Below are 23,354 nucleotides of genomic sequence, written 5' to 3'. Positions count from 1 at the left end.
TCCCCTCTAGCGTACAGGGATCCCTGATTAAAGTTAATGGTTCACAAACCCAGGTACAGGCAACGCTTACATTGAAAGACCAGCACACGGTGTCGAACCCCGAACCTGAAACACAGTATTTTAATCCAACAGAATACAACAATTATAGAGGGCGAAACGGTGAACAACTTTGCTTTTATTCCAGCTTCGTTTTGTTTAAAGAGAGCAAAGTCCCCTGTCCTCAGAAAATAAATAAATAAAATTGTACCGTCGGGAAAAAAATTGATCTATGCGGAAAATTGTAGATGCAAATCTATATTCGTCCCAAAGCGGCACAGGGCCATCTTAAGAAATCGGCTCTCAGACGCGCAGGTAAAATTCGATCAGATTCAACTAACATAATCCATACAATTAGGGTAGTTTACATTCCCACCCCCACCCCGATTATCCTTTCCCCCTCACCCCGAAGACAAGTGAGAAAAGCAAGAAACCCATTCCCCAAAGCATTAAAACATCTTTTCTATTCCAGAGTCAATAAGGGACCGTCGGCATAAAAAGGGCACGAAGACGCCGTTCGTCATACACAGCCCGGGTTTCTAACACCTTCGGGATAAACCGAGGAAGCCAAAGCCCGCGGAACACTAGGAACTAGGTAAGCAAAGCGGCGGCTGCCTCCAAACCCGGATTCTGTTTCGGTGCACACAAATGGTGCCCGGAGGCCGTTACTTTCGCATCTGCGTCGCTTCTGCCTCCGCCAACAGCCTCCTTTCCCCTCCCCCACAGGCAGGGCGGTGACGGCCTCCCCGCTCCCAAGGAACCTGGAATAAGAGCTATAAATGAGTCGGAGACAAGACTGGTGGGCTTCCCACCCTTAGAGATCTCCTCCAAAACACCCACTCCCCCACGTCCCGCATTAAGCCTCCATCAGCACAGCGCGCCTTTGGGCACTGCTGCGTCCCCTTTCCCCAAGCCCCGGCCCCACCTGTACCCTCAGAGCCCTCTGCCCGCACAACGTGCGCCGGTCACCTCCGTTCCCACGCGGCCTCCAATCCCTCACCTCAAAGCCTCAGCTTCTCGCACGCACACACGGCAGCCGGCCAGAAAAATGTCTCTCTGCCGTGACACCTCCGACCGCCGGGCTCACGCACAGGATGGTTGCCTCGATCCCCGGCACGCGACGGACTGTCCCCTTCCGACCACCACACCGACCTCTCTTCCGGCCCCCGTACACACCTCCAACCAACAGCGGCGACGGGTACGTCGCGCGGAGGTCAACCGGAGTCGCCGAGGACCGGCTGCAGTGGTGTCTTCTCGCTCGCCGCCCCCTCCCTCCGATAAACCTCGAGCGTCGGAAGCCGGAGAGCCGCGAGCTCGTTTCCCTTACAACCACCACCTTCTCGGCGCCAGGCGCTGCGGCGAGCGACAAGGAACACGGACGTCCCGCCCCCCTTGCCACCGCCCCCTCTTATTGTTTTACCCCTGCGGAGAGGGCCAGGGAACCCCCCGGCACAGCTTCAGCCAATCACATATCTTTTTCGCGAGAAGGACCCAACCTTCTCGCATCCCTCTGCAGAGCACGCGCAGAACGCCGACGCGCTCACGTACTCTCGCGCCCGGAAAGCCAGGGAACCGGAACCGACCGAAGGCCGGGGCTAGAGTCCGCTGATTTGACGTCACAAGGAGGCTGACTTTCTCCTGCCCCAAGGCTTCGGCTTCGCAGCCCTTCGATTCGAGCTGGCCCGAGCAGGAGCTAGTTCGCGCGGCGCTGTCTTTTGTGCTCTTTTGGAGACCGGTATTTCTGGTCCATTTTGACTACTAATGTCATTTAAAAGGGAGGGAATTTAGTAATTTTTTTCTCTGAACTAGATGTCTGCGTGTTGCTGCCCTAGACGAACAAAATGCAGCCTGTGGTTTGAGCTGTTTGCACCCTAAAATCATCTATATTATTACCATCCTAGGAAATGGACAGAAATGGAAGTTCTAAGCTCCACCCAGGTCAGATTCATCCTAACAGCTCCAAACAATATATATTATAGGGCCTACTGGGTGCTGGGCCCTGGATGTAAAAAAAATACAAAGTGGCTGCTACAGATGGGAAAAGAACCTATTTCTTTGTGTGTACGTTTTGTATTTAGGCACTGCTAAATACATACTAAACATTTTACATTCTAAGGCAGCTAAAAAGGCTGGAATCCTAGGAGATAGCAGGATTACAGCTCTATCTTAGATCTAGGCCTAAGCTTGGCCCCCAGGCATAGTGGGAAAACATTAGACACTGACTTCCATGACCTAGATTCATGGAAAAAGCCAAATCCTCTTACAATCAAGGAAGCCACTTTGCACCTTAGTTTCTCTGAGAATATCAAGACAGCAGGGGAATTTGGGAAGGAATGGCTGTGGAAATGATGAAAGAAATGAAAGGACAATTAGGAACAAGAAAACATTTATTAAAGGCCCGTGTACGGAACAATTCAGGTATATACATTTAATCATTTTTCTTCACAAAAGTTTAAATATATTTTTCACATGTGAAAACTGATGTTTACAGAAGCAATGCCAACATTTGAACCTCCAAAATCTACACTGTTTTTACCTTAGGTTGCTTGATCACTGTTATATGCAAAATATAGGAAAAGGTCATCACTTTTATGAAATGAACTTTGACATGCTTGTCCATAAAGCATCATGCAGATTGTGCTTTAAATCTAATATGTACCAGGCACTCTTCTAACTATGTAATTGTTTAAGCCTCACAATAATCCTATAGAGTAGTTAATATTTTTACATTTTACAGATGAGGAAACTGAGGCTTACAGAGGTCAAGTAACCTGCCCAAGCTACTATTCTGTGGAGCTGGGATTCAAACACAAGCAGTCTGCTTTCACACCCCATGCCCTTAACCACAAGCTATAGAATACTCTTGTATTAATTGCCAGGACTTACTTATCTCCTCTTGACATTTCCATTGTTTCCAGTTTGGGGCTCTTAGGAATAATGCTGTTTTTCACCAGGTGTCCTAGTGCACAAGTACAAAACTTTATTGAGAACTGTGGTTCTCATAAATTAACGTGCATCAGAACCACCTGGAGAATTTGTTAAGGCACAGATTGCTGGGCCCCACTCCCAGGGTTTCTGATTCAGCAAGGCCTGAGAATCTGCATTTCCAGGTACTGCTGCAGCTCTAGAACTGCACTTCAAAAACTGCCCGTATCCAGCACGGGTTGACAGGTTTACACTGCAAAGGACAAGACAGTAAATATTTTAGCTGTCCAACTTTAACAACGGTAAACCATAAGCAAACTGGCAAATATTTTTAAGTGAAAACATCTAGTAGGCAAAAAAAAACCCCACACCCTTTGTATATTTCTGTTGTGAATAAATATTAATTCATCCTTTTAAAAAAAGCGATTTGGAAAGATACATCAAAAGCTGTAAAATGTTTGTACTTTTTGAGCCAATAATTCCACTTCTGGGTATTTATCCTTCTAAGGATATGCACCATGATGTTTACTGTGATGTTATTTATCATCATTTAAAAATTGGAGCCATCCTATATTATTCAGCCATAAGGAGGAAACAAATCCTACCATTTGCAACAACATGGATGGAGCTAGAGGGTATTATGCTCAGTGTAATAAGCCAGGCAGAGAAAGACAAGTACCAAATGATTTCACTCATCTGTGGAGTATAACAACAAAGTAAAAATTGAGGGAACAAAACAGCAGCAGACTCACAGACTCCAAGAAGGGACTAACAGTTAACAAAGGGAAAGGGACTGGGGAGGGTGGGTAGGAACGGAGGGATAAGGGGATTAAGGGGCATTATGATTAGCACACATAATACAGGGAGGGCATGGCTAAGGAAGTACAGAGAACACAAGTAGTGACTCTGTAGCATCTTACTGTGCTGATGGACAGTGACTATAATGGGGTATGTGGTGGGGACTTGATAATGGGGGGAATGTAGTAACCACAGTGTTGCTCATGTGAAACCTGAGCATAAAATTATAGACATCAATGATACCTTAATAAAAAAAAATTGGAGCCATGTTAAATATCCAAAATAGTGAATGATTAAATAACTATGACACACATTCTTGATGTATCTGTATCTAAAGCTATAAAAGTTAAATATTGAAAAATACATCTTTATGTTACATATTTATATTGCAATCTCAAGTCAAATATGTTTATGATATCTTAAGGAAAAAATATGGTACTCAATTTTCTATTAAGTAGGACGTTTTATGTTTTTTGGCCAGCTTAATGTTTTTCTGTACTTCCTTCTTTTCCATTGTCATGTCACTTTCCCAATAAAAAATTTTGTTGAACAAGACAGTGCCTTTGTGCCAGAGGGAAGAGGTTTTAATTTTTTCATTCTCTCAGCTAATCTCCCTTCTCTCTCATATACAAATAGCATTATCATCTGACTAGACATACCAAATCAAGCCATCAAAAGACATGTTTAAAAGAAAGACACAGGCCCAACACTGTGTCACTTCTGCTGGGCCAAGTCACCAAACCAGGGCCTAATACTTAAACCAATTACAGATTCAAACCCACCCTGAGATGTAATCAATCAGTAATTTTCTGGTTAGTGTCATTGGAAAAGATCAGATCATATGAGCCTTCTCCATCTTCCATTAAAGAAGATCAGGTGACCCGCTTTGTAAGACCCCCTGCTCTTCCCTGTAAAAGAAAGTGACCTCCCTGAAACAGTCCCTTCTTTTCTTTTGCTAAAAACTCTCACCCACCTTCCCATCCATAAAATCCTTCCACCTTGTATTATTCCTTGAAGCATCTCTCTACTTGCTAGAGGGGATTCTGCCCAAAAGGCTTAATAAAGCTAATTAGATCTTCAAATTTACATAGAAGAATTTCGTTTCTTAACAGGTATAAGTGGTAAAACGAAATGAAATGAATAAAGGAGACACCAGACAAACCAGATAAAAATCCACCAATTCTGATGAAGAAAAGATGCTGCCAGACATATGATGGGATGACTCTGGGAAGTTTTTTTAATTAAAAATAAAAATCAGATCATATCACCATTAGCAGGTTAATTTCTAAAAAATATTTACTAGAATTCTAGCCAATTTTTATTATAGATTTTAGCATAAAATACTTGTCTGACATTTTAATTTATAAGGCTTTTCCCCTACACCCTCTCATTTGAGCATTTTCAACCTACCTGGAACTTAAAAATCAGCCACTTACTACCACCATTTTGCTGATGAAGTTGGTGTATAAAGGGGTGACTTTCCCTGCATGTTTAAGCACCTCACACCCCTCACATAAGTAAACTAGTATGTAGGACCCAAAAATATGAGGACTAGGGCATCGGAAGTGAGTCAAATCTAAATCCTTAAAGGATACTCATTTTTCTTGGAAAATGTTGTCAAGGAAGAAAAACACAAACCCAACATGGGGTCACTTCTACTGGGTGAAATCACCAAACCGGGGCTTAATGCCTTGCTTAATTGAAGTTTCCTCTTCTCCCAAGAGAACTTTAAACCAATCTGGAACTTCCTAGTGAGGTAATCTGCACAAGAACCTGCCCCCTCCTAAGAGAGGGTGACCTTACTTAAAACAATCCCTAATTTCTTTTGCTAATAACTTTTTGCCCTACCCCCCTGTCTATAAAATCTTTCCATTTTGTACAACTCCTTGGAGTATCTCTCTACTTGCCAGATGGGATGCTGCCTGATTAAGGAATTGCTTAATAAAACCAAATAGATCTTCAAATTTACTTGATGGAATTTTGTTTTTTTAATAGTGTCCTTACTCACACCTTTTGAGATTTATATAACATTTAGTCTTTGAGACATGCTTAACAAATGTCTTGGAGCCACAACCAATTCAGTAAGGATTATACTGCCAACAGTGTGTGTAGTCTAGGCTCTGGAGCCAGGCATCTGGTTTGCACCTCAGCTTCATCTCATCACTTTAGGTGTATTACCTGGGTATATTACCTTAGGCAGGACATTTAACTTTCCTGTGCTTCAGTGTTTCTCATCTGTAAAATGGGGACAATAATAGCCACCTTATTAGGATACTATTAGGATGCTTATTAGAGTACTGTTAGACTAGATAACACATGTAAAACATTTATAACCATGCCTGGCTGGATAAATATTAGCGTTCATGTTTGGTGCTTAAAAAAGTATATGCACCAGTTGTTTTCAACTGAGTCCTTTTTTCACTGTTCACTGCTCTGCTCCAGAGTAACAACTTAATTTGTATAGCATTTTATAGTTTTCAAAAACACTTTCAAACACATCTCATTTCAGTTTCACAATTCACAAAATTGGTAAACTGCACAAGGCAAAAAGTGGCCACTTCAGAAAGACACCTCAAAGTCCCTCTTGTCTGTGCCATTATACATGTCCCATTGCTAAACACACAACCTCTGCAGCCTTGGAGCAAACCTTCCTGATTGAAAACATTTTACTTGACAATTTCAGGGACTCTCTTGGTGCAGCTGGCTCCTTTACAAAGCTTTCTGATGCAAAGAGAAGCCTGCTCCCATGAGTAGGATGCACCTGCTCCTTTCAGAGCAGGAGAGGAGAAAGGCCATTTTGCCTGAACAAACAATCAGATGTTAATTTCTCCTGAAATCTTTCCATCAATTATCTGTGTGAGGCCCCGGGAACAGGCTAGGGTCTAAAAGAGAAATTCTTCCTCTCCATGTCACCATTGTGTGTAAATATGTCACACATCCAGAAAGGTGCAACACATTTGCATGGTCTGCTCCTTCCTTGTTAAGTATAAAATGTAACAATATGAATGACTGGTATAGATGGTGGATTTTAGCTTTGTAACTTTGAAGTCTTCCAGTAAGAGAGATTCTAAATGCTATCAGAGCTTGAAAGAACAAAGGTTGCAAACTCTAAGGAGGTTAGCTCTTCAGAATTTAGAGACAAAAATCTGATGAAAAATTAACATCCAAAGAATTAGGTTATGAGATTACAAAAGTAATGCACCCTAAATAATGGTTTGTATATTCTCATGGATTTTATCCAATACTCATGAAGCTATGATGACAGCTAAAATCACCTCAGGCTGTGATCTAGAGATACAGTAATCCTGGAAAGTTTAACAACTAAATATAGCATAAAATAAAAGAGGAGTCATTCACCCTGAGTTGCCTGGAGTCCAGAAAATAACTTCGGAAAAAAGGCAAAATTTCACCAGTGCTTATATTGCACTGTCCAGGGTAGACTAGACTATACCTGGCAGACAGGAATATTCTAGCCATTACTGGGCTACAAGGTGTGTTGTATTCTTCAAGCTTTACACTCTGGATGTAAGATGCCTTGAGGTTATCCACTTCCCTTCTCTTGGACTTAATGCTCACCAAGCATTCTCACCGAGAGTGGGGTTGGAGCCGGGGGTGGCCCTGGGCAGCGGATACTCTGTTTTTTGGAAAGGTACATCTCCCTTTGTGAAACGGTGTTCTGATAGGTTATTAGTCTCCAGCAGATTAAGTTAGTGCCAACCATTGCCCCTAAACCGGTTTTCCTCCTGGTGAGGAGAAGGGAGTTTTTACTGTGAGAAACCAGAACTGAGGAGCAAATTCTCCACTTAAATATAGGAGCATGAAACACATGTGATCAAATCCCATTTTCTTCACTAAGTTTGAAACACCATTCAAGTTAGTTTACTTCTTTGACCTCTAGTTTCCTCAGGGATGAACAGCCAACTTTGGAGTGTTTTGGAGCATTTATTTATAGTGTTTAGAGCCATTTCTGGCATAGTGGGTATAAAGGTCTGATTCCTGTTACAAAACTGAGACGGACCTTAAATATTTAGGGACCCCAACACAGCATTACATGAAGTAATAAACAGATGCTAGTCCAGGTCTACCCTCCATCCTTCCATTCGCCATCTCCTCTTGGCTCAAATAGTCTGACAATGCAGAAAAGTCATGGCATAAGGTTTTACCTTAAATAGTCAAATTCAGAAGGACTTGGAAAAGGATGCTGTATCTTTGAAAGCAAATTTGTTTCACTAGTTTCTTTCAGCAACCAGGCTATAAAACTATTGAGGGTAGTAAAACCAACTGTATGCAAAATACAAGGCATTCGTCAGCAGACAAAAAACTTAAAAGATGGTAGAGCAGTTGTGAAATTGCTTCTGATAGGAAAAAGATCATCATAAAACATTATGAAGCTGACACACAGTGAAAGCATTTTCCCCAGCTGAAAGCAGAGCACAGCCAATCTCTCGCGTAAAGTGTCAGCATCAGCCCTTATTTTCCACCCGTTTCCAGGTGTAACCACTTACTTATAGGTTCTACACTGTCTGAACTCTGCATCCTGGCTCCATGGCAGCAGAATACTTTTTTGAGCTTTACCTCAGCAGGAAGCATATAAGAGGTTTATGTCCAATCCAAGAATCTTCCTTACAATCAAGATTTGTCCTACCCTTCTGGTAAAACCATAAGCCTGGCTTTTTTCATATCTCTACCCTCCTTCTCCTGGATGGCGGCTCACACTTTCTAAGTGAGCCCTCGCTGTGGAAATATATTTCCTGGCTTCTGGCAGCTGACTCAAACTTGACAGGAGCTCCCAATTACATTCTCACATCTAGTGGAGCTTCAGAGATCCCAGGCCTGATCCCTTGCTTCAGACCCATGACCTCAAATTACCCAAGTTATTGGTGGTGATTTGAAAAGGATAGGACAACTGAAAGTTATTGACCAAAAGCCTTTTGTGCACAAGAAAGCAGTCTCAGATAAAGTACATTTGTAGGGCAATAATGTTGGAAGAAGAGTTTTTTCCCTAAGTGACCAAGAGCTATAGGAAATCCAAGGAACTTTCAGCCCCTGAACAAGAGGGTTTGGGAGGCTTTTATATGAGCAGATTTGGGAAAAGATAAAAAAGCACTACTAATGATTATTAAAGAGTTTCTAGATTTATTTAAGTAAATGTATTTACATTTTTAAGTGTTTCTCTAAACCAGTTTTAACCTGAGGTCTATGCACATTTTTAGGGGTGGATGTAGAGGACATATGTGAAACCATGAACATTTTGTATGTATGTGTTTATATGTCTTTTTTTTTTTTTTGCAAAAAAGATCCTATTTCGTTGCCTTCTAAAATGAATCTATGTCCTAAAAGGTTAAGAACCAATGATCTAAACCACATTCTTCTTCAATGTATATCACAGTAATAATGAGTTGTATATTAAAATGAAGGCACTATAAAGAATGCTATTTTTATTAAAAAAAATAATACTTAACTAAAATTCTGTGCAAATAAGTGACCTCAGTTTACCATACCTATGGGATGCTGAACTACTGCCCAGTTTTGATGTTGTTCTAATGTTACATAGGATGTCAAATTAGGGGTTATGGGGTGAAGGTTGCACAGGACCTCCCTGTACATTTCTTTGCAACTTCCTATTAAGTCTATACTTCTTTTATTTAGAAATTAACAATTAAAATTTTTTTCAAAGCAAAGGTTCTAGAATCTGATAGTTTAGTTCTTAATCCCAGCTCTGCTTGTACAGTACTGGGCAAGTCATTAAGTTCTCTGAGTCTGTTTCCTTATCTGTAAAAAAGCATAATTGCTGTTCCTACCTCACAGACGTATAAACTGTCATGATTACTGTTAGCCCATATGATCATAGCCCAGACATCACCCTTCGTTCAGTGCCTGATACACAGCTTTCAGACATGGTTCTGAAAGGATAAATAAGCTGTCATCTTTGAAGTAATCTTGGAAACCCAAATCTATAAAGTGACAATAAACATCATAAATAAAGACCTACTCTTTGGAAATAAGAAAAAAGAAAACCTAATGTAACAGAGAATAGGTGTTAATAAAGGAAGAAAGGGAAATAGAGCAAAAGCAGGAAACGAGAACATTTTTTAAAATGGGCACTCCAGTCCCCATTGCTCAGCATCAACTGTATACTTAAAGACTATGAAAGTTAGTTTTCATCTACATTATTTCTGTTTAATAGTAGACAAAATAATGATAATCATTTCATAAAGCTGCATGTATTTTCCATTAAGGATTATTTAACTAAACCTAAAGTTTAGAAATGAGCTAATATGATTTTTTAAAAGAAAAATAAAAGCAGGGTCACATAATCATTTTTATTAATAATTTACTTGCAAGGACTGCATATGTTAAAGGGAGAGACACATACAACAAAGACTTCTAATGTCACTGTAACACAATAAGGTTTAAGACAGATTTGCATGGGTGCAGTGAGAATACAGAGAAGAGGCAATTATGTCAAATTAGAGGGTCAGAATTCCAGGAGCCGACACCTGAGCTGAGTCTTGAGGGTGGGAAGAACAAACAGGTAAAGCAAGTACAGTGGTTGATTGTACCAGGAACACTGAGAGCAAAACGCAGCAGCAGTGGGACATGCTGGCCAGCACAAGCAGTTTACCATTCCTACAACATCAAGTTCAAGGCTGGGCACGACAGCTCAGAAAAGAGGGGATGGGGGTAAATGGCATTTGAAGAATTTCCTTAAAGCTTTCCCACTGTATATAAATCCTGGACAAAAACATTCATACAAGCACTTGGATCACAGAACACCTATCTCTGTGATGAGCAAAGACAACAAGACATACATCTTGGGAAAGCTGGGCTTCATTTCCATGAACAGACTGCAATTTCCTCATTTTTCACTGCAAACTGAGAAAATACTCAAGTTTTATGCATTTAAAAGTAGTAGTTTTTGTTTTTCCTTTGGAACTGGCAGGAGTCTGATGACTTTTCTTATAAAATGTGGGATCTTAAGGGAATCACAGAGAAAGCTGGAGCAACACAGCCATAAAAACCTGTAAAAGTGATTGGTTTCTGCCTATTTGCTTAGGGATACATTTTTTGAACTAGTTTTGGAGATTCTGGTCTGAGGTCTAAACATCACTGCTAATTTTATGGGCACAGGAAAGCAGTATCTAGTTCAGGATACACATTCATTGGTATTATATTTGTTATGTATATTTTAAACATCCTGGACAAACAGAAGCCTCTGTTTTCAATGCTTCTTATCTGGCTGGCCTCAAATTGAGATACTGACTTCATACTCCAGTAGCTCTGTGAGGCTTATTTTGGGGAAGAGAGGAGAATATAAGACCTGTACCCCTCCCTACCATTCATTCAGCACTTTCCCAAGGCACCTACCTGAACATTCAAATACATTAGGAAAGGCCTGATTGACAAAGACATTCCTTGTGCTTTATTCTGAGGGGCAACCTTGTTGGTCTGTAAGAAGAATTCCACAAAGAACAAATTTCTGCTCAAAGTACTTTGCCATGGTTAGCAAGCAACCTACTAGCTTGTTTGAATGTGTATGGAGAGAAGAAATTGTTAAGAAAACTAAGAATAAATTATATGGCACCTTCTAACACTTGTAGATATGAAAACATTACTTCGTCCTTAACTATATGTTTGGTCTTATACTTCAACATTCCTAGGTGAAGAAAGGGGTTAGTATCCAAAGTATTAGATATTAAATGTAAAGAGAAAAAACTTTTAAATAGGAGGAAAAAATCATACGCAGTTTCCAAAGACATGCCAAAATAAAAAGATCCCAGGAAGAAGGACCTAAGGAATTCAATCTATCTTTGTTAAGTATTTATAAACATTCAAGTTTGTTCAGTTCAAGTTTAATAAGTTGCCTGACTAGCTCTGCAAGACCAAGATGCTATCATTTGCCCTCAGCAATGTTGGTCTTCTGAATTTAAATTCCCAAACAAAATCTTTCATGAATGTATTATTTTCACACTGACCATGATAAAGTGGCTTATTCAGTAAATCACCTAAAGAATATTTTAGTGTCTCAATGAACTTTTCCAAATAATATTTAACATCAAAAGACTGTCACGGATACAGGCAATAATATGGATGAATCTCACAAACATAATGTTGAATAAAAGAAGCCTGACACAAAAAAGGACATATTCTATAATTTTACTGGTACAAAGTTCAAAAGGAGGCAAAACTAATCTATGCTTCTAGAAGTCAGAAGAGTGGTTACCCTTGAAGGAGTGGGATTCAAGGGAAGTTTCTCAGATGCTGATAAGGTTTAGTTTCTTGCCCCAGGTGCTGGTTACAAGTGAGTTCAGTTTGCAAAACTATTGAGCTGTATACATATGGCTTGTGCTCTTTTTTCTGTAATATATTATGTTTCATAAAATAAAAAATAAATAGAAATAAAGAAGATCATCAATGAAGCACCTGGGTTAAAAACCAACACTTGAATGCAGTGCAGGAAAATCTATAGAGAAGGAATAGTTAGAGGTTGCGGGTTGCTTTGGGCTGGTGGATTGACAGCTAAACGGTATGGAGTTTCTCTGTGAGGTGAGGAATATTACTGAAACGGATCATGGTGATGGTAGCAAAACTCTGTGTATAGAGTATAAACCACTGAATTATACACTTTTAAAAAACAAAAACCAACATTTGGAGAACTATTATTTTATCCTCTTCATTGCCCAGTCTGGCTGCTGGTCCCTATTTATTCCCAGACTGAGTATCTGGCTGTGGAATGCGTACAGACATACATTTCCACTTGAAGAAAGCACTCACTAAAATAACACTACTTGAGTTCCACTGGCGTCTCTGACCTCTACCAGTTTATTACTACTTCCTCTCTATCTGTGAACAATGCTCAGTAGGAGTCAATATTGTGGGAAGGACACAGTGGTTCTCAACCTTGCTCTACCCTGATATCACCTGCACTTTGAAAATTATTAGTGCCTGAGTAGCCCCCTAAAGATTCTATTTAAATGATATGGGTTGTCATCTAGGCATCTGAATTTTTTTTAAGTTCCCCAGGGACCAAACTCTGGACACAATACTGTATTGCCTAAACACACAAACACACAGAGAAACACACTCACACAGTCCCCAGGTGATTGTAAAATGCAGCCAAAACTGAGAAAACACTTGTGTCATAGTTTCCACAAAGAACTGAAGATAAAAATTCTCATTCTGCCATTTATTAGCTGGGTGACATGAATCAGCTACGTTATCTTTCTGAACTTCAGGTATGACTTTGAGACACACCTAGCACACAGTAGGTTTTAAAAAATGTTAGTTGCCCCTCTTTCTTTCCCTCCCAAAACTACAGAATTGTTTTTAAAAATATCTATTGTCCTGTAACTTTTTATTAAGTTCCATTCTGATCTTTGGTGTACTGTACCTAGTACAGACCTGTGCCTTGCTCAGACTTCTTAACCCAAGTTACTGAGCCTCTTGTCCTCTGGCTCCCTGTTCCCTGGATTTAAGATTGGGAATCTGATCCCCACCTTGGCTGACTTCCCAGGATTTGGTATCTAGACCACCTGTCATCCCATTTCTGATTTTGGCTTTCCCTACTAGCTCTGTCATTACTGCTGCTGGGAAGTCAAACATGTCATCGTACAGCAGACTTTGAGTCTGATCTTAAAGATTAGGTAAGAGTTAGGATTTAGGTCAACGGAGAGAATGGGATTGGACAGTCCAGATCATGGGACATGAAGAACAAAAGGAAGAGCCCTGAAAGCACAGGGTGTCAGGGAACGGGGAGAGGCTTTCTGGGTAGCAGAGATTACATACTGGGAGCTGGCAGGCCAGAGCCAGCTCATGGCTGTTCTTAACCCTTACAGGGAGGGTTTCAAAGGCTTTTGAACTGTTTGCTACCATTCAAAGTTAGAAGATTTCACATCAAAATCCAGATGACCAGCTTCTCTTGAAAAATATGATGATTTGACAGCACTGGACCCACATCCCACATGGAAACAGTGGAGACATCAGCTGCTGCTGCTCCCTCAGGATGAGGCACATCCCCTCTCCAGTTTTCTACAGCTTCTACCACCACCTGCTTCACCTCTTTATTTACTGGCCTGCCTTTTTAAATGTCAATAAATGAACTAGAGTGGAAGGGAGAAAGGAAGAGGAGAATGGGGAGCAGGGAGTCCCCCTATTACTAACAATAGAAAGTTCTATCAAATCATCACTGTACACCTTAAACTTACACAATTTTATATGTCAATTATCTCAATAAAGCTGGAAAAATAAGTAATGATATTAAGGAGAGTAATTGTGGAAAGCCTCAAATTGCACCCCAGTAAGCGTGTACTATGACTGGGGGTGAAAGCTACCTTGAAGGTATTTTCCCATGCAGCAACATGATCAAGGTGAGTGAGTGAAAATATTTTAGGTACAGCTTTAGTTAGCACATGTCAATAGAGTCCTTGTCAGAATTATGTGACCCTAGCAAAGCTAGGGCTAAGCCCTCTGACCTTTCACATGATAAACAGTTGAGAATAAATAGTAAAAAATTTTTAAATGCTAATAAAATTAAGAGTTTTTAAAAATCTACTTTAGAAGTAAGTATATCTTTAGTCCTCATCAAGTCCCAGGAAGGATGTAAGGTAGCACCAGAAGGCAGGGTAAGCAGAAGTGTGAAGCACCGCATCCAGAAATAACAGTTGGAGGGGTTTTCAGTAATTCTGAGCATTCAGTGATAAAGGAATGAAGGAAGTTGGGCAGCAGGACAGAGAAGAAGGCTGGACTTTGAGAAGGGGTAACAGTCAAGACTTATTGAATGTCCAGGAGAGCAGCCCCATGGCTCAAGGCCCAGTATCCAGAAAACTGCTAGGGCAGGCTGGGACATAGCACTAATGCGGTTGCGGAAAAAAACAGAACAAAACAAAACAGGACTTAGTTGTCTGGGAAGACACAGGGTGAAACCAGTCAACATTTCAAGCTTCAGAACTAGAGGGAGAATGAAGTTTTGGGGAAGAGAACTCAAGCAGACTCCAGGTCCCTAGGAGGGAAGGCTGTGGGACTCTCTCTCTCAGGTGCCACAGGCTCAACTCAGGCTTGAAGATTTGCCAAATCATGATCCTTTTCAGCTGCTGCCAGGATCATCTGAACTGGGTGTGTGCCTGGAGGTGATGGGCACTGGTGTCCAGGGCCTACAGTTCAACACAGCCATGGGGCTAAAAAGTCAGAGGTAAACAAAGTCAACCTGGATACCCCTGGAAATTAGCCAGAAACATGGGAGTTCTGGGAAGAAGGTAGGCTTGAAACAGAAGAAACCTGAGAGTCTAGCACTTGATGCTGAGGAGTATAAACAGGGAAGCACTGGGGACCAGCAAAGCTTCCAGGGCAGTCACATTTAAGGGATGAAGGGAGAGGAGTAGAAACTGTAGCAGGCAAAGTTCACACAGAAAAATCTAAGGAGAACAGAACCATTGAGCATCACAAACTAAGAGCAAGGAGTTTAAAAAAGGGAGCCCTTAACAATCCTCATCGAAGAAAGGACACACAGGAAAGAGACTGAAATAATGTCCAGTGTCTGGTTTGTAATCCTCAAAAGAAGGGGTGGAAATCAGATTGCAAGGGGTTAAGAGTAGGAAATGAGAGGGTGCCAAACAAAGCAGTTGGAATTATGATAGTAAGGTTTGAGTTTGTTTTGGCTGTGGAGTTGCTAGGCTGTAACAAGCACACACTGAACTCCTGTGCTGCTGCCCCCTTTAATGTCTCCAACGCTAAGACATCACCCAGCTCACCTATTCTTACCTAGTCCTAAGTAATAATTATACTCATCATATTTCTTCTTTTTCAAAGTGGAAATCAACGACTCTCTAACTCCATCGTGGTTGCCAAGAATCTATCACAGTGTGTGTTAAACAGAACACTGGGGCTCATCCCTTTGAGAACATGGAGGTGTCATCAAGCAGCAGGCTGACCGTGATGGAGGGGTTATGTTCTTCCCTTCATTTTGTATATTTGTTTTTACTTCCACACAGTGCCCAGTGACGTTGGCAAAAAAAAAAATTCAAATGAGTAAATGATGCCGGCAAGGCAGACAATTGCCAGTCGTCTAGCAGTTGTCCCCAATCAGGGGCGTCATGGAAAGAGGACTAAATGAGGAGTGCAGACACCAGTGGGCAGGCCTGCTAATTTTTTAACAGTAATCCTTTTATACAGTTCCCTGTACACATGCATGCAAGGGTAATGAAGTTCAGTTCACAGCATGTTCCACATGGTAGGTACTCACTCACACTTGGTTAAGCAGTCAGACAGTGGTCATTGTTAATAAAAACAATTTAGAGATAAAGGAAACAAATTCCTTTAAAGGTGCAAAAACTTATATTCAGACTATTTTTATTCCTTTGAAAAAAACCAGTGATTTGGGCTTTTGTTAACATGGCACCAAAAACAGAAACCCTAAAGAAAATAATTTAGGAAAATTTAAATCAGGAAATTAATGTATTTTGCTGAAATATTCATGGGTGAGATATGATGTCTGTGATTTGCTTCAAAATAATTTAGGGGAAGTGAGTATGGGTATAGATAAAATAAGATTAGCCTCGAGTCAATTTTATTATATAAGCTTGGCAATGAATATATGGAGATTTAATATACTCTTCTCTTTATTTTTATTTGTTTGACATTTTCCACAATATAAAGTTTTAAAAAGTAATGACTTTTTAAAGTTATTAGATAGTATCTTGTACACAACACTGAAAGACAAGCAGTAAACTGGGAGAAAAATATTAAAAATGTATGTTAGGGTTTATATTCCTGAGAGAGAGAGAATTCTTACAAATGAATTAGAAAGGCCAACGCCAACAGCTAATAGAAAAAAAAGTGTCAGGAATATGTAATTCACAAAAGAATTACAAAAAGCTAATGATAAGATGAAAACATTCAATTTAAATAATTATGGGAGACACAATAAAGCCCCCCACCCCCACCCCAAGGATGTCCAGTGAGAAGGCCTGTGAATATGTTACTTTATATGGCAAGAGGGACTTTGCCGGTGTGATTAAGGATCTGGGGACAAAAGGATTATCCCAGGTTATCTCGGATGATCCAGGTAGGCCCAAAGTAATCACAAGGGTCCTCGAGAGGAAGCAAGAGGGTCAGTGTTAGAGAGAAGGCAGTGTGAGGAAAGCTGCAGAGTTGGTAGAGGAGATTCTATAACACTGTGTTGTTGGCTTTTGAGGATGGAAGAAGGGACCATGAGCCAAGAAAGGCACGTGGCCGCCAGAAGCCCACAAAGGCAAGGAGACTGATTCTCCCCTGGAGCCTGGAAAACAATACAATATTGCTCTGACCTCATCTGAAATTCTTGCCTCCTTACTTCCAGTGGGCCCTAGTGGCCCTACCTCTACCACCCTGCAATCATGCAACATTTCCTATTAATTTACTCTTCTAGACAACAATGTCACAGTTTCTCAGCTCTCCTCAAATTTACCGACAACTTCTCTCCGCTGACCCTCCCAGTGCATCCCCTGGGTCCTGCTGTTTGCTGGAGGGAGGGACTTAATCACAATACTGTCAAGAGTGATCAGGGCAATTTCACATTCTCCCACCCCTGCTTGTACCGGCACCTGCACCCGGGCACCTCTATCCCACCCGCTGCTGTCCACACACTGTGCTCCTGTCTAAGGCCAGTTCTCCCTGGAGCTCAATTAAGATCATGACTCCTGCAGCTCTCTATCATCACTCATCTTTCCCTCTCCCAAGGATCATTCCTATCAGCATATAAACATGATTTAAAATACATTTGAAAAACAAAACAATAACAAACTTTCCCTACCACATTCCCCTCTAGCTACCACCCCATTTCTTTGCTTCTCCTTAGAGTAAAACTCCTCAAAAGAGTTGTCTATACTTGCTGCTTCTAATTCCTCTTCTTCCCTTTTGAACATACTCCAATTGGCTGTTAATTCATCCTCAGCATAGATCTGCCTGGTGGGAATCATTATTTCTATTTACAGAAGAGGAAACAGTCTCAGAGAAGTCAGACAACTTTTTCAAAAACCACACATCAGTAAGCAGCTACACTAAAGGCTGTCCTCTCTCCTATTCACTCTGGCTCTCTAGCTCTCCTTTCTTACTTTCTCCTGTATATCGGACCACCCAGCCAGCCCCCTATAACACTGGCCTTGTTTAAGCGTCTTATAAAGCATTTATAAGATAGACTCCAATTAGTTTATGAACCAATATAATATATAATATTTCAGATTTTATGCCTGGGTCATGGCTTACATTGAGATAGTTTTCCATAAATATTTCCCTAAGCTATGAGGCTACATTACATAATCTAAACCATACCATTTGTTCATTAAGTTTATTTATGATTTCATTTTAAATAACATAAGCTCAATACGAAAATGTAGAAAATGGGAATCAAAAATAGCCATAATTACATGACTGAATACAAATACTGTTACCACTTTTATTTCCTTCTAGGTTTTCATGTTTTTTTCTAGTTACAGTCATAGCAAATATGAAAAAGTAATCTTACATTATCTATTATAGTATGCAAAGAAACCAGCATAAAAATACATGAAAAGTACTTAAGAATATGTAAAATGAATGTCTAATTCAGCACAGAAAAAAAAATAAATGACCACTGATAAAAGAATAGTTACATAATTTGTTTCCTCTTCTGTGAAGTCAAAATAATTCTAGCACTTCACTGGATTGTTGTTAAGAATTAAATCAGACAGTGTATGTGTGTGATCACAACTCCAGTCGTGCACCCAAGTGGGTGAGTTGTGATGGGAAAGTGCTTGAAAGACCAAAGGATAGAGCCGGAGACGCCTGAGACATGAGGGTGTGTTGGGACTTAAGTACAGGGAATCTAGGAGTGCCAGTTGGAGGACATTGTGCACTGCTGTCATGGAACTGGTGGGAGCTGCTTATGTGAGGTGAGGGGACAGAGACTCCTCTGCATGTCAGGGATGAGAGGACAGGGACTACTTGTGATGCTAGGAGGGATCATTCTGATGCCACCAGTACCCCAAGGAAAAAAACTTTGGTCTGAGGGGTCTGCCTCGTGGTAAGATGTTTCCATAGATAAGGCTGGAGGGATTTGGCCAGCCCCACGCCATCAACTTACCTTGTACCTAGCATACTGCCCAAAGGTGGAGGACATGTAGACACATGGTTATTCTGGGACAAAGGGTTACAAGCAGGCAGTGCTTATCCCCACAGTATGGAAAGCATATAGTGGATTAAATGACAAGTAACTGCCGAGAAAGCCTATTAATTTTACAACAGCTCATTGTCTCAGTCCTGTATTCTCTAAATTCAGCCCTTTCCAGCTCAGGTCAAAGTTCTCTAACCTGGCACTACTACTGCAGATATCTCATTACTCTTTCAGTTTCTAGGTTCCAATGAGCTGAGGTTTATTCTGTCAATCCAGCAGACACCAAGGAAATTGACTTTTTTTTTAACTGAAGTATCTTTGATACACAATTGTATGTTGGTTTCAAATGTACAACACAGTGGTTCAACAGTTACCCATGTTTTTAAATCCTCATCCACTCTAGTATAGTTACTATCTATCAAAGTAGAAAGAAGAAAGATGTTACAGAATCATTGACTATATTCTTCATGCTGTGCTACCATCCCTGTGACCAACTTATATTGTGATTGTGAATTATTGTGCCTTATTATCCTCCTTACCCTCCCGCCCTGACCCTTCTCCCTTGGTAACCAACCACTAGTCACTTCCCAGTGTCTATGAGTCTACTGTTGTTTCGTTCCTTCTGTTTTGCTTAGTTTTTATATTGCACAAATAAGTGATATCATATGGTATGTCTTTTTACATCTGGCATGTTTTTCACTGAGCATAATACCCTCTAGATTCATCCATGTTGTTGCAAATGGCAGGATTTCTTGTATTTTTATGGCTGAATAGTATTCCATTGTGTATATGTACCACATCTTCTTTATCCATCCATCTATTGATGGACACTTAAGTTGTTTCCATGTATTGGCTATTGCAAATAGTGTGGTGATAAACATAGGGGTGCATATGCCTTTTCGAATCAGGGATTTTGTTTTCTTCGGGCAGATTCCTAGAAGTAAAATTACTGGATCAAGTGGTATTTCTATTCTGAGTTTTTTGAGGAACCTCCATACAGCTTTCGACAGCGGTTGCACCAACTGACATTCCCACCAGCAGTGTAGGAGGGTTCCCATTTCTCTACACCCTGGCTAGCATTTATTTCTTGTCTTTAGAATAGTGGCCATTCTAACTAGCATGAGGTGATATCTCATTCTGGTTTTAATTTTCATTAAGGAAATTATTCTTATGTCCTACTCACAAAGAGAAGTTATGCTGCATTATTTTGTAGGTATTAAATATGTCTCTCTGATAGACTTCAATCTCTTCTTCAACTTCAGCCATAATTTACCAACTCTAACCTTTCATGATTTATGGCTGCTTGGCCTATACCTTGGGTCTTTTCCTTTCTCTTTTGATAGCTACTTCATCAAAATTTTTGCTCACTTCTCCCTTGGGATAGCAAGCTATCTTTTTATTCCTATATTTAGTTTCCTTGTCCATCTTTGGCATATCACAAAATCAAGCTTCAAATAAAACTTTCAGCAAATACAATAGTGCCAGCCCAATAAATATTTCTTGAATGAATGAGATTTTTTTAATTGTCAAAAAGAAAACAGTGCTGAAAATATACTGAGTTTATTAATTCCATCCTTAAAAACAGGAAAAGATTAAATTAAAATGGACTAATAATTTTAAACCATTTTGGTTGAATAAAATCTTTTTTTCATCCCCCTTAACTTGCTAAAAGGAATGTTGTCGAGTAAACAGTATTTTACACTTGGAACAACAGTATCATCTGGAGCCAGTAAATAATATCCTAGTCATTGTGGTTGTTTATATTTGTTTTACATTTTAGCCACTTGCTTGAAAGTTTCTGAGCTCCAATAGAAATACTGTTATAATTCTGGGGAGCAATTTCATCCAATTATGTTCTACCTGCTGGAATCCTCTAGAGTAAAAAGATAGACTGTGAAGGATCCAGAATATGCCACTGTGGCATAAAAATTATTTTGAGCAGGTGTTTGAGTCCCTGAAATCTCTCAGCTACCTAAAAGAAGGTGCCCCCCACCCAAAAACTCAAAAGAACCCTATTATTATAAATTAATCAGGGAAAATTGATTCTTATCACCATAGATACTGATCTCCACACCACACCTAAACAGACACTGTCACAAAAATGTAGTATCTCCTTATCTGTACTCCTAAGGGCCCATTAATCTTTCTAAAAACTTCCGTTTTCCATAAATGCCATAAATTCCTCCCTCTCCCCTTGCCTTATTAAAAAAAGCCTTTAGTTTTCCTAAATGCCCTTCTTCCCATCCCCTTCTCCCATCAAGATGGTATAGTATAAGCCTCACACTCTAACTGCCCCTTTGAGTCACACTCTCTATGAACTCATGTGCTTAATAAAAATACATAATTCAATTTTCTTTGTTAACTGTCTTGTCAGTTTCTTTGCTGTCTTGTCAGTTTCATTCAAAGGCCCCAACAAGTGAACCTAAGAGAGTAGAGGTAAAGATTTTCCTCCCTGACAGTCTATTGTTTCCAGTATTTCCTAGCAAACACCAAATTGTAAATCTTCATACACGCGTGCCCTGCTATAAGGGTGCGCATTATGTATGGGCACACTAGCAGCATTACATATATGGAAGCTGCAGCGAGCTAATTACTGCCCTGGAAGCCCCTGTCCACCTGCCCACCGTGGATTTGGGAAATCAGATTCCAAATCAGATGGAGCAGAGATGAGTCACCTGGCCGCGAAGAGACTTTCAAAAACTTCCATGAGGTAAACCCGGACCTTAACCAGGCTGAATATGTAAATATAACTACAAGAGTACGTGAGAAGGGTGGTTGGTCAATCTTTAAAGGATTGAAAAAAAAAAAAGGAGTCCAGGGAACAACCTAGGAGGTGATTCCTGCATTATCCAGGGCTTGGGCCACTTGGCCACAACTATGGAGCAGGATGTTCTCCACAGCAAGAAGAATCTCCTAAACTTCCTCAGCTGAAGAATAGTCCTTGAAATCATTCACTTTCTTCTATTCCACACTTAGTAGGCACTTAAAAGGTAAATGCCTACTGAATGAAGTATGGAAGGAAGGAAGGAGGCTCCAGCATGCAACCTTCTGATTATAATCTGGCTTCCCTCTAACTTCCTGCAGGGAGAGAAAGTGCTGACAAGGAGCCTCTTCCTCCTGACCGTTCACGTTTCTTCTTAAATGCTGACAAATTTGAGGGTGGTACAGGGTTCGGTGAGCAGAAGCTGGTTTCCCAGGGCCTCAACCAATTTATGGACCAGTTCTGAGGACTGGCCCTGACAGCACTCAGTGACCTGCTTGCGGCAGGAGGGAGAAGGCAGCACGGCGGCCACAAGACTCCACCTTGCCGACTCGCTTCCACAGCACTTAACAACTGTGCAACTTCCACGGGTTCTGTCCCCTCCCAGTCCTTTCATTCAACAACTATTTACTAAGTGTCCACAAGGGCCAAGCACTAAACTGTGTGTAGGCCTGTGAAACACACAAAAACAAGGTTCTTGGCCTCCAGAAGACTGGGGTCTGCTTAACTGGGTTTGCGGATCAGCAGGCAGGCACGTTGAGAACAGTGGGATACTATGTACGGGAGCACCAGATTGTGGTGGCTGGTATCTTTTAAACTGAAAACTGAAGGATAAGAGGGGCCAATGTGGTTGAAAAGTGGTCCAGTTTGGAGGGTAAGTGGAGGTAAACGACCAGAGAGGTAGGAACATTCAGGAACTGGAAGCGCTTTAGTGAAGCTGGAGTTTCAAAGAGGCAGTGGTGGGGTTAGAGCAGAGGATTGGGGGGTGGGGAGATCTTGAAGTATGAAGGGCCGCTACAAATCAAACATTTTGAATTTTATCCTGAGGGCAAAAGAGAGGTACTAAGGTGTGTTAACCGAGCCAAAAGCCAGATGAGGTTTTCTTCATAAAATCTTTCACTATCAACAGCAACAAGGAAGGTGCACGAGGACAGAATGCAGGGAGCCCCTTTCACATCCTGGGCAGCTGGCATAATCAATTACCTGTCATTCAAAATTTCCTCCCCTGTTCTGCTGTTCATTTTACTCATAAGATGTTTTCAAGGCTATTTCATTTTCTTATGAATTTAATTAAACGATAATTTTAACCTAATTTCATTTTATGGCAACATCTCTTGTCCATCTCAGAGTAAGTTCTTCTCTTGATAAATTTGGATCTTGGGCAAAATGTATGGCCCTCGATAATTTTTCTAATAATTTTTATAGTTATTTTTATTTTTTTACGTCTAGCCCTACCTTGAGATCTTCAAACCTCGGTGCCAAACTGGAGAGGAAATGCCCAGATGGGATAATCGCTTGGAAGCTGGGTGGGGGGTGGGGGGATCTCGGGCAGTACATTGAACTGCCTGATGGCCCCACCTGGAGTTCTCAGAGATGCAAATTGCCCATTTGAGAAAACAGCACCCACAAAAGCCTGGGCTGCCCCTTCAGGCTACATGGGAGGTAAAGGCCCACCCAGAGGCAGAGACTAGGGTAAATCTTTTTTTTTTT

General features: G+C 40.8%; 1 protein-coding gene across 5 annotated transcripts in view; it reads right to left on the bottom strand.

Moving 5' to 3' along the window:
- Nucleotides 1-23,354, bottom strand: part of G3BP2 (G3BP stress granule assembly factor 2) — a 69,556-nt gene that overhangs the window by 28,427 nt on the left and 17,775 nt on the right. The window contains exon 1 of one of the 5 annotated variants that reach the window (XM_073237465.1): nucleotides 1,457-1,475. The exons of 1 other annotated variant lie outside the window; for it this stretch is intronic. The gene's annotated coding sequence lies outside the window, so the exon portion shown is untranslated. Of the gene's footprint in view, nucleotides 1-1,036; nucleotides 1,434-1,456; nucleotides 1,476-23,354 lie in introns of those variants that run through there. 3 more of the 5 variants (XM_017671578.3, XM_017671579.3, XM_017671582.3) reach the window with 3 other exon arrangements.

This window comes from Manis javanica, chromosome 5, assembly GCF_040802235.1.
Source record: "Manis javanica isolate MJ-LG chromosome 5, MJ_LKY, whole genome shotgun sequence".
Classification (NCBI taxonomy): domain Eukaryota; kingdom Metazoa; phylum Chordata; class Mammalia; order Pholidota; family Manidae; genus Manis; species Manis javanica.
Note: the sequence above shows the minus strand (reverse complement) of the source record. Positions and strands in the feature narration are given on the sequence as shown.